Source organism: Microcebus murinus, chromosome 14, assembly GCF_040939455.1.
Source record: "Microcebus murinus isolate Inina chromosome 14, M.murinus_Inina_mat1.0, whole genome shotgun sequence".
NCBI classification, from domain to species: domain Eukaryota; kingdom Metazoa; phylum Chordata; class Mammalia; order Primates; family Cheirogaleidae; genus Microcebus; species Microcebus murinus.
In genome coordinates, this window is record NC_134117.1 from 59,406,865 (window position 1) to 59,415,307 (window position 8,443).

The window sequence follows — 8,443 nt, forward strand, 5'->3', positions numbered from 1 at the left end:
TGTGGGTTTTTTTCTCTATTTATAAAGGCAATAAATGTTTGTAGTCAAAATTACAGGTGAGCAAGAAGGAAGTTAGAATCACCCAGAACCCCACTGTTAAGAAGACCACTAGGCCCACAGGTGCCCTTGCAGCCTGCTTTCTAGGCGACACGCATTTACTGTGGGTGTGTGCATGCCCAGCTCTTTCATAACCAACTTTTTCCATTTAGCGATGTGTCTCCAACATCTCCCCCCATGAGCACATGGAAAGAATGTGAGAGCTGTCAGTAACGCCGAGCTGGGTTGGCAGAGAAGGTGCGTTTGGGTCATTACAGCATGAGAGGAAGGCATTGCCAGGATTTCTGAAGGCTGGAAGGAGGCTCTTGGGAGGCTGTAAAGAGCCCTGACCTTTGGAACTTGAGCACGTGTTTTCCTCTCCGTGAGCATCGGTTTCCACATCTGTAAAATGGGAATAACAGCATATGCTTTATAAGATTGTTGTGAGGATGAATGGAGATCCTGGTTGTGAAACCAGGCATTGGATGCTTTATTACTCAGTTTAATAAGTGTTCGTTAATTAGTGCCTGCTTTTCACTTAGCCCTCTGCCAGTCTGTGTTGAGGATATTAAGAAGGCATCTGGTTCAGGCCTGGAGGAGCTTAAAATCTAATTGGAAAGTTGAACACACACACACACAAACAAAAACACAAAGTTAAACAATAAGAATTTAAAAAGCTAATAAACGATATCATCAATTAGTACATAATTAAGTGCCAGACGAGTAGCATAGACAGCACTCCAGGGGTTCAGAGGTAAGAAAGAACATGGGGGATAATAATAATAATAAGGACCACTTTGAGCACTTTCTGTGTGCTAGGCACATGCGCTGTCTCATTTAATTTACCTGTGGACCATAGGAGGCACAGACCATTATTACATCCATTTTGCAGAAGAGGAAATTGAAACTTCAGAGAGGTTAAGAACCTTGCCCCAGGTCACACACCTAGTAAATGTGGTAGTGCTGCTCTTTGGAACCAAGCAGTCTGACCCCAGAGCCCCCACGTGCTGAAGCACCATGCTCTACTTGGACAGAGGCCCGGGTGGGGCGCTGCAGAGCCCCGAGCTGGATGGTACAGGAGGGAACCCGGTGAGCAAAGATGGGACTGAGAAGGTGCAAGGGGGAAGACCCCAGGCTGGCTGGATGGCTGGGCCTCAGGGACAGCAGATAGCAAGCTTTGACGGAAGATTACAGGAGACGAGCTGAGGTGTGTTTGATGCTTTGTGGTAGAAAATGAGTTGTCCTTGGGGGTTTGGGGCAATGTGGGGTCCAATCAAAGCAGCGTTTGGGGAGAAGGGGCTGGGAGGAGACCCCTTAGGAGGATTTTGGATGGGAGGTGAGGAGGAGCGAGACTGAGGCAGAAGCATCCTTGAGAAGGTGGAATGCCATCCTTCCTAGAAAGTCCTTGTTTCCCTACTTTTTACCTTTGTGACATCTTGGGCTGATCTGCTGGTTCCCATGACTGCTGACCTCATTCTTGCATGTTGACTCCTTTCACATTTGGGCTCTGCAGGCAGTAGCTCCTTCATTCATCCCACAGGTCCTTACGGAGCTCTCATTTCAAAGGCAGAATGCGTCGACACGATCTGGGTGCTATTAATTATTAAGGGGGACGGAAGTCAAAGATGACGCTAGTGCTCTGACAGAGCTGGTCCCACTGCACATCAGCCAGCTCCTCGGGTCACTGCTGCCACTTCTCACCCCACACCGCTCATCTCCGCGGTCCTCACCAGTGGGTGGCAGAAAGGCCCCTTTTCTTTTGAAGAAGCAGGACAGGGAGACTGAGACCATGACAAGGCCTTTGGCTCCTCAAGTGAAATGCCGTGTGGTAGGACTCCCTGGAAGACAGAAAGTTCAGTAGCAAAGGTGGGGACTGAGAAAGAAAAATCTTCGAAAATGTATTCATGTAACTGGTATTTATTGAATACCATTGATGTACATGGTAAGACTCTTCAGGGAATAAAAGTAGGATGACATCATTTGTGCCTTAATGCATGCTTGGAAAAGGTATAGGGAAAGGAAGGGAGGATGTAGGGTTAGAGACAGAAAGAGAAAAGAAGAATAGACACTGAGCCCAGAGATATGGAGTATCTAGGTCATGTACAGTCTAGTGTGGATAGAAAACCTTCTACGTCTTCCCTGATGCTAGCCCCATAGTCACATGAGACCACAATTGCTCCAGGCCACCACCTTCCCAAGAAAATGTAGCCTAGAGGTGTTTCTGTGCCATTGATTGCATCCCACATTTTTTGAGCACCCAAGGTACCAGGCGCTTAAACTCTTAAGAAGAATTGGAGTTGACTGTTAACTAAAGTGGTCAACCTTGACAGTGTCTTTTGATGCCTTGGAGACCTTCATCAGACATATTGAGTGCTATCCATGCTTGTAGGAGGACAGGGCTAGAAGTAAAGGTTGGAGAAACTCTACACATTCTCAAACCTGATGGGCAGAATAATTCTTTCCTTACCTGGCTTTGGTAAGAGGCAAATAAGGTAATGTAAAGCTACCTAGAACAGTGTGCAGGGCACAGTAGGCATTTGATAAAACCAACTATGATTTTCTCAGTCAATTCTGGCATGACTGATTCTCTTTCCTGAACTGACCAGTTTTTCAGCTGAAATCATTACCTGGCTGGGTTGGTATTCAGCCAGGCTGTTTGGTGTTGTGGTCTCACATTAGTACCCACCATGGAAGCCCACAGGAGCAACTAAGAAGTAACTACCATCGGGCCTGTTTAGAAGTCTCCTGAAGAGCCAGGCTTAGCAAATCATTTTAGTTGTGAGTGACAGAAACTGGCTCCAGCTAATTTAAGCAGAAAAGGACTCTATCACAAAGACATCAGAAAATTCATAGAATCAGTAAGAAGACAGAAGAACTGACAGTGGCTGGGAAGCGGAGATGCACCTGGTCATGCCACTGGAAGAGTCTAGTTAGGCTACTACCTGATTGGCTGCCATCATCATACCGGACATGGCAGCAACTGTCCTCTCCTTTCTGCCTCTCCTAGACAGTCAATGCCATTGAACTGGGCTCACTGCTGCTATGGGCTTTCAGAATCTCTGCTTTTGCTGCAAAGGGTCTCCAAACTCCCCTGATCCTCTGGTCACCCCCTTGAGAGTCAGAGACCCAGGTGGGGCATCCCATTGGTGGAACCTCAAACTGCTAGGGTGGGGAGAAGGAGGATTGGCCTCTTCAGCTTCCATACTTGGAAGCAGACCCTGCTTTCCAACAAACAAGTAGGAGACTCAGATGTTAGACTGTCAAAGGAAGAAAAGAAAAAAACAAAACACCTAAATGTCCACTGTATAATACTTTACTGTAGCACTGAGGGTTAAAGGTATTGCCACACTTGACTTCAAGTGACTTTTGACTAGTCTAAAATACCAAAGTCACCCTGTAAGAATATTTAAGAATATTTGCCTGCTTCTGAGGCTATTTCAAAAACTACACTTGAGGCTGGGCGCGGTGGCTCACGCCTGTAATCCTAGCTCTCTGGGAGGCCGAGGCGGGCGGATTGCTCAAGGTCAGGAGTTCAAAACCAGCCTGAGCAAGAGCGAGACCCCGTCTCTACTATAAATAGAAAGAAATTAATTGGCCAACTGATATGTATATAAAAAATTAGCCGGGCATGGTGGCGCATGCCTGTAGTCCCAGCTACTCGGGAGGCTGAGGCAGAAGGATTGCTTGAGCCCAGGAGTTTGAGGTTGCTGTGAGCGAGGCTGACGCCACCGCACTCACTCTAGCCTGGACAACAAAGCGAGACTCTGTCTCAAAAAAAAAAAAAAAAAAAAAAAAAAAAAAAACTACACTTGAAGGTAAGTCTCTCATAGAAGTTTCTAAAGCTTTTCAGGACCACTGTGGTGGTATTCCAGTGGTGGTAGCCCCATTGGAAATAATACTTGCTAAAGGGGAAAGTCAAGGATATGTTTGGCCACAAATATACAAATCACCAACTTCACTGACTTAAACAGTGATTTTATTTTTCTAACAAAATAAAAGTTTTGGAGGAGGATGATTGCTGGAGATGACTCAGTGTCCCAATGATGTCAAGATTAAGTCTCTCTTCACTATTCTCATGGACTTTTCCTCATAGTCACAACATGGCTACCACAGCTCCAGATAGTATATCCAAGTTCAAAGAAGGAAGAACAGAGAAAGAAGGGAAGGGTCAAACCACCTGCATCATCCCCTTTAATCATGAAAACAGAGTGTTTCCCAACACTCCCCTCCTGCTATGCCACCCCTTTACTTCTAATTGTTCCTCATTTGCCAAAACTGCCCATCAAGCTGCAAGGATGCAAGGATGGTTGATGTTAGGAGAGATGAAAACAGGATTGCCATGATTGGTTTATGCTAATCATGAAGCACTGCCTGGGCCTGGTACATTACTACAGTGTTAAGGTGAGGAAGAAGGAGGGAGGTGGATATTGGACCACAGATCTAAATTCTGGGATCAGATTTGGTCATCGCAGGATTGGAAGTTGGACACACAAACACTGGGGACAAGGGCTTTCCAGGAGAGGAGAGAGAAGGAATGGAAAAACACACAGGACATGTGAGGAGTACAAAGAAATTTGATTTGGCTGATGCGTAGGTAGCTGTACTTTTGGCAATCTATCCTATAGAAATAAAATCACTGATTGCAAGGATGTAGACACAAGAAATTTTATTAGTGAAAAAAAAACAGTCACCTATATGCCCATTAATAGGGGAGTGGTTGAATAAGTTGTAGTATATACATCCTATGAAATACTATGTAGCTAAAAAATAAATTAGCTCTATATCTGCAGAGCCAGCCATTTATTTTCAAGAAAGAATGAGCAAGTTGCAGAGACACCCAATATAATCCTTTTTTATATAAACAAGCAATAACATAACAGCCCCACACATATGAGTGTAGTTTATATGAGCACAGTTTATACAGATATTGGTGAAAGGGGTAGAAGGTATACTCCAGGACATTAACACTGGATGAGGAGACTTGGAGACTTGGTGGGAAACGGTGAGGAGGTGTGGAAGATGGTTAAGGTTTTTCTTTGTATATCTTTCAATGTTTTGCTAGTTGAGGTGAACATATGTTTCTTTTGTAATCTTGGGATGCAATTTATAGCTTTTAAAAAGTAGTTTGGAAGTAGATTATGAAGAGTCAAGTGTTACATGTGGACAGCTGGGAGCCACTGCAGATGTTTGAGCACATGTGGTCAGGAAAACTAACCTGGCAGGAGTATGTGCAATGGATTAGAGGCAGGAGAGGCTGAGGATGTGCAGAACAATTAGGAGGTTCTTATAGCTGCAGCTCCATCAGAAACTAATAAGAATTGAACTGTGACCTCAATAAATGTGAAGAAGAGAAAAAGGGGCCCAGGCTAGAGTCTTGGGACATATGTACCTGAATATTGGGAGGAGTGGTCATGGCAGGGCATGTTTTTCCTTTAAACTGTGTCAACCAACACATCTTACACTTTGAAAGTCTGAATAAATAGCTGTCAAACCACAGGTATTTCTCTTCTCCAACCTCCTCCAGCATCCATTTATTTGACATTTACAATAAAGACATTCAAAATAATCATTATATCTTTTCATGGGATTTGTGTTATCTTCCTCATTAAACTGAAAACACCTTGGGATGTGGGACTATAGAGAATACTTACTGGTGGCCCCCAGAAGTGCAGTGAACCCCGTAAGTAAGCATTCATTCAGCATAGCTGATGGTACATATAAATGCTCTTTCTTCATTCATTCCCTGAAGGAGCAGCGCCAGTCCTGTCCCCTGGGAGTTTCCCACCAGGTGAAGGAGGCAGACTCTCAACAGGGAATCCTATTCTCGGAGATGGTTACAGGAGGTGGGAGGATGCAAGGAACTGAACCTTAAACTGAGGCCTGAAGGAAGAAGAGGAGTGAACCAGGTGAAGAGAAGGCCAGAAAGTCATTCCAGACAGAAGGAAAAGCCCTGGAGGTGAGAAGTAGCATGGCACATTGGGGAACCAATAGGAAGCCCTGGGTAGCAGGTGCTGGGGGGAGAGGCAGAGGAGGCAGAAAGGCAAGCTGGGGCAGATCAAGCCATTACCGCCAGCCATAGGAGGCAGCTCAACTTGATCCTAAGAACAATGGAAACTCAGATGCTTTTAAGTAGAAAAGAAACATGGTCTTATTTGCTTTTTTTAAGAAAACACACTCTGGCTTCAGGCGGGACTACAGAGGAACAACACGGAAGCTCAATGGCCCTGTTTGCCCATTAGGCTGGGAGCTGGCCAGAGGCTGAGTTGAACCCATCCCATTACACCTTTCTCCTCTGTTCATACGCCCTCCTACTGCAAGTGGCTACGGCCAATAGCCAGATAGTCTCCATGCCAGGAACTAAAATCCCCCCCAACCCCAACGCTCTCCAAGAGTGATGGGTTGGGATGCTGGGGAACAGACAAAAAGAAGGGATGAGGAGATGGGTGAGATGTGGATAAGTCCAGGCCGATTTCTTCTTTCTTTGCCTCGATGATTTTATCTATAAAACAGGGCATTCATTGTACCTACCTTAGAGAGTTGCTGTGAGGACACAATTCATACAAAGTCCTTAGATAGCACCTGGCACAAAATGAACAATCAAGAAGTGTTAGTTTCTGTTTTGTTCCTCCTGAAAAGAAACGTGGGAACCCACGAGCATGGACTGCATTCCTGACATCTAGTCGGATCCCAGAGAGACTTTGAGAGCCCCTGGCCCGGTTAGTCTCAGGACTACCAAATGACCAAAGTTTGAGCAAATCTTACACGCAAGTTTGGGCCTGGGTTGCTAGTATGTAGATGCTTCTGTTCCTATGACCTAAAAAGAAAGAACCCCCACGTGGCAAAAAGAGAGCTGCCCACCGCCACCCCCGCAAAATCCAGGTTAAGCGCCAGGCCTCTGGCCCAGGCACGAGCTCTTGCAGCTCACCCAGCGGGGGCGGAGCTCGGCGGGCCGGAGGCGGGCCTGCGCGGGGGGGCGGGGCCTGCGCGTCAGCCCTAGCCACACCCCCAGCGGAAGTGCCGCTGGGCCCGCCCCTCCCTGCCGAGGCCGGTTCCCCTCGCCCCTCCCCGGTCCGCTCTCCTCGCCGTAATTCGGCTACCGGAGCTGGTTCGGCCAGGGCCCGAGCACCCGTCCGGAGAGGAGGCCCTGGGTCCGCACACCTGGCTGTCGGGCGGTGTTCTCTGTCCCTCCCACCCCCCAGCCCTCCCTTCCATTTCTCTGTTACCGGCGCGACCGCGGGCGCCGCGGGGGATTGCACAGGTAAAGTCTCGGCAAGTGACGGTGCAGGCGTGGGCGCCTCCCGCGCCGGATGGGCAGGGGAGAGGCCGACTGCACGTGCTCGGCTTTAAAAAAAAAAAAAACAGCGTTGGTAGAGACAGTGGGTGATCCGGGAGGGCGGGCGCGGACGAGGGAAGCGCTGCAGTGCACTGAAGAGAAGGAGGGGCGGGACTGAAACCCCCGGAGCTTGGGGGCCGGGTCATTTGTGTCCTAGCGTCTTGCGCAGGCTCCGTTGTGCCTGGGAGGTGGCGAGCTGCTTGGGTGAGGGCGGGTCGCGGCCGCGGTGTTGGAGGATTGTCCCCCACCCACTCCCTGAGGTGACTGGGTTTTGACGGCCACCCCGCCTGGGCGCGCACAATCCCAGGTTTGCAGAATGAAAATCAATAAAATCGATGCAATGGCAAAGAACACGAAACATGTTGGGTTATTATTATTTGAGTTTGTTAAATTTTTTTTTTAACTTTCTTCTTGGAAAAGGTGGCTTCAGCTTAGATCTTGGCCTCGGAGAGGGACGCAAAATATTCCCTGGTCTCTTGGCAGGGTATGGTGGCTTGTCCTCGGTCCTAAGCCGTGAAAACTTCCCCAGGCAGGCGCGCGGGGTCCACTGGCTGGAGGGAAGCCCCAGGGTGCGCTTGGTTTCCGGATACAGCTTTTCCCCGCGCCTCATCATCTGCCCTTTAGGGAGAGAGCCCCCCTCCACCGACATTTCCCCGGCTCACCACCCCCATGCCCCGGGGGCCGCGCCTCCTCCCCTCCCCCGCGCTCTCCCCGGCGCTTTAAATAATGATATTTGCATGCAGGGAGCGATTCATAAATATGTCAGGGCCGGTGAAATATAGGCAACATTTCAAACTTTCTATTTAAAAAACATGAATTATGGCCGCGGAAAATGTGTTCCCATTTAAAGGCGATACGAAGTATTTGGTGTCTCGTCCCCGGGCCCATCCATCACGCAGACAATAAAGAGAGTTTTTCGCCCTGACACCCGCGATTTATGGGCGCCCTTCTCTGCCCTCATCACTCACCCGCCGTGGCCGGCCCGGCGACAGGCCCCGCGGAGAGAGAGACTGGCGGCCGCCCCCGCGCGGGCCGCGCGCGCACTTTGCGCCCTAGCCGGCCCCCCAAGATTGT

At 48.5% G+C, this 8,443-nt stretch overlaps 1 long non-coding RNA gene across 2 annotated transcripts; it reads right to left on the bottom strand.

The window, feature by feature from the left end:
- Positions 1 to 8,000, bottom strand: LOC105866335 (uncharacterized). 2 transcript variants are annotated; one of them, XR_012922906.1, is made up of 5 exons: positions 7,260 to 8,000; positions 6,565 to 6,615; positions 1,767 to 1,874; positions 1,461 to 1,629; positions 2 to 438 (listed from the first exon to the last, which is right to left on the bottom strand). It is a non-coding gene; the product is annotated as an uncharacterized LOC105866335 (long non-coding RNA). The 2 variants fall into 2 exon arrangements; XR_001151832.2 differs by having other exon boundaries at positions 1 to 438; positions 1,461 to 1,874.
- Positions 8,001 to 8,443: the final 443 nt, after the last annotated feature.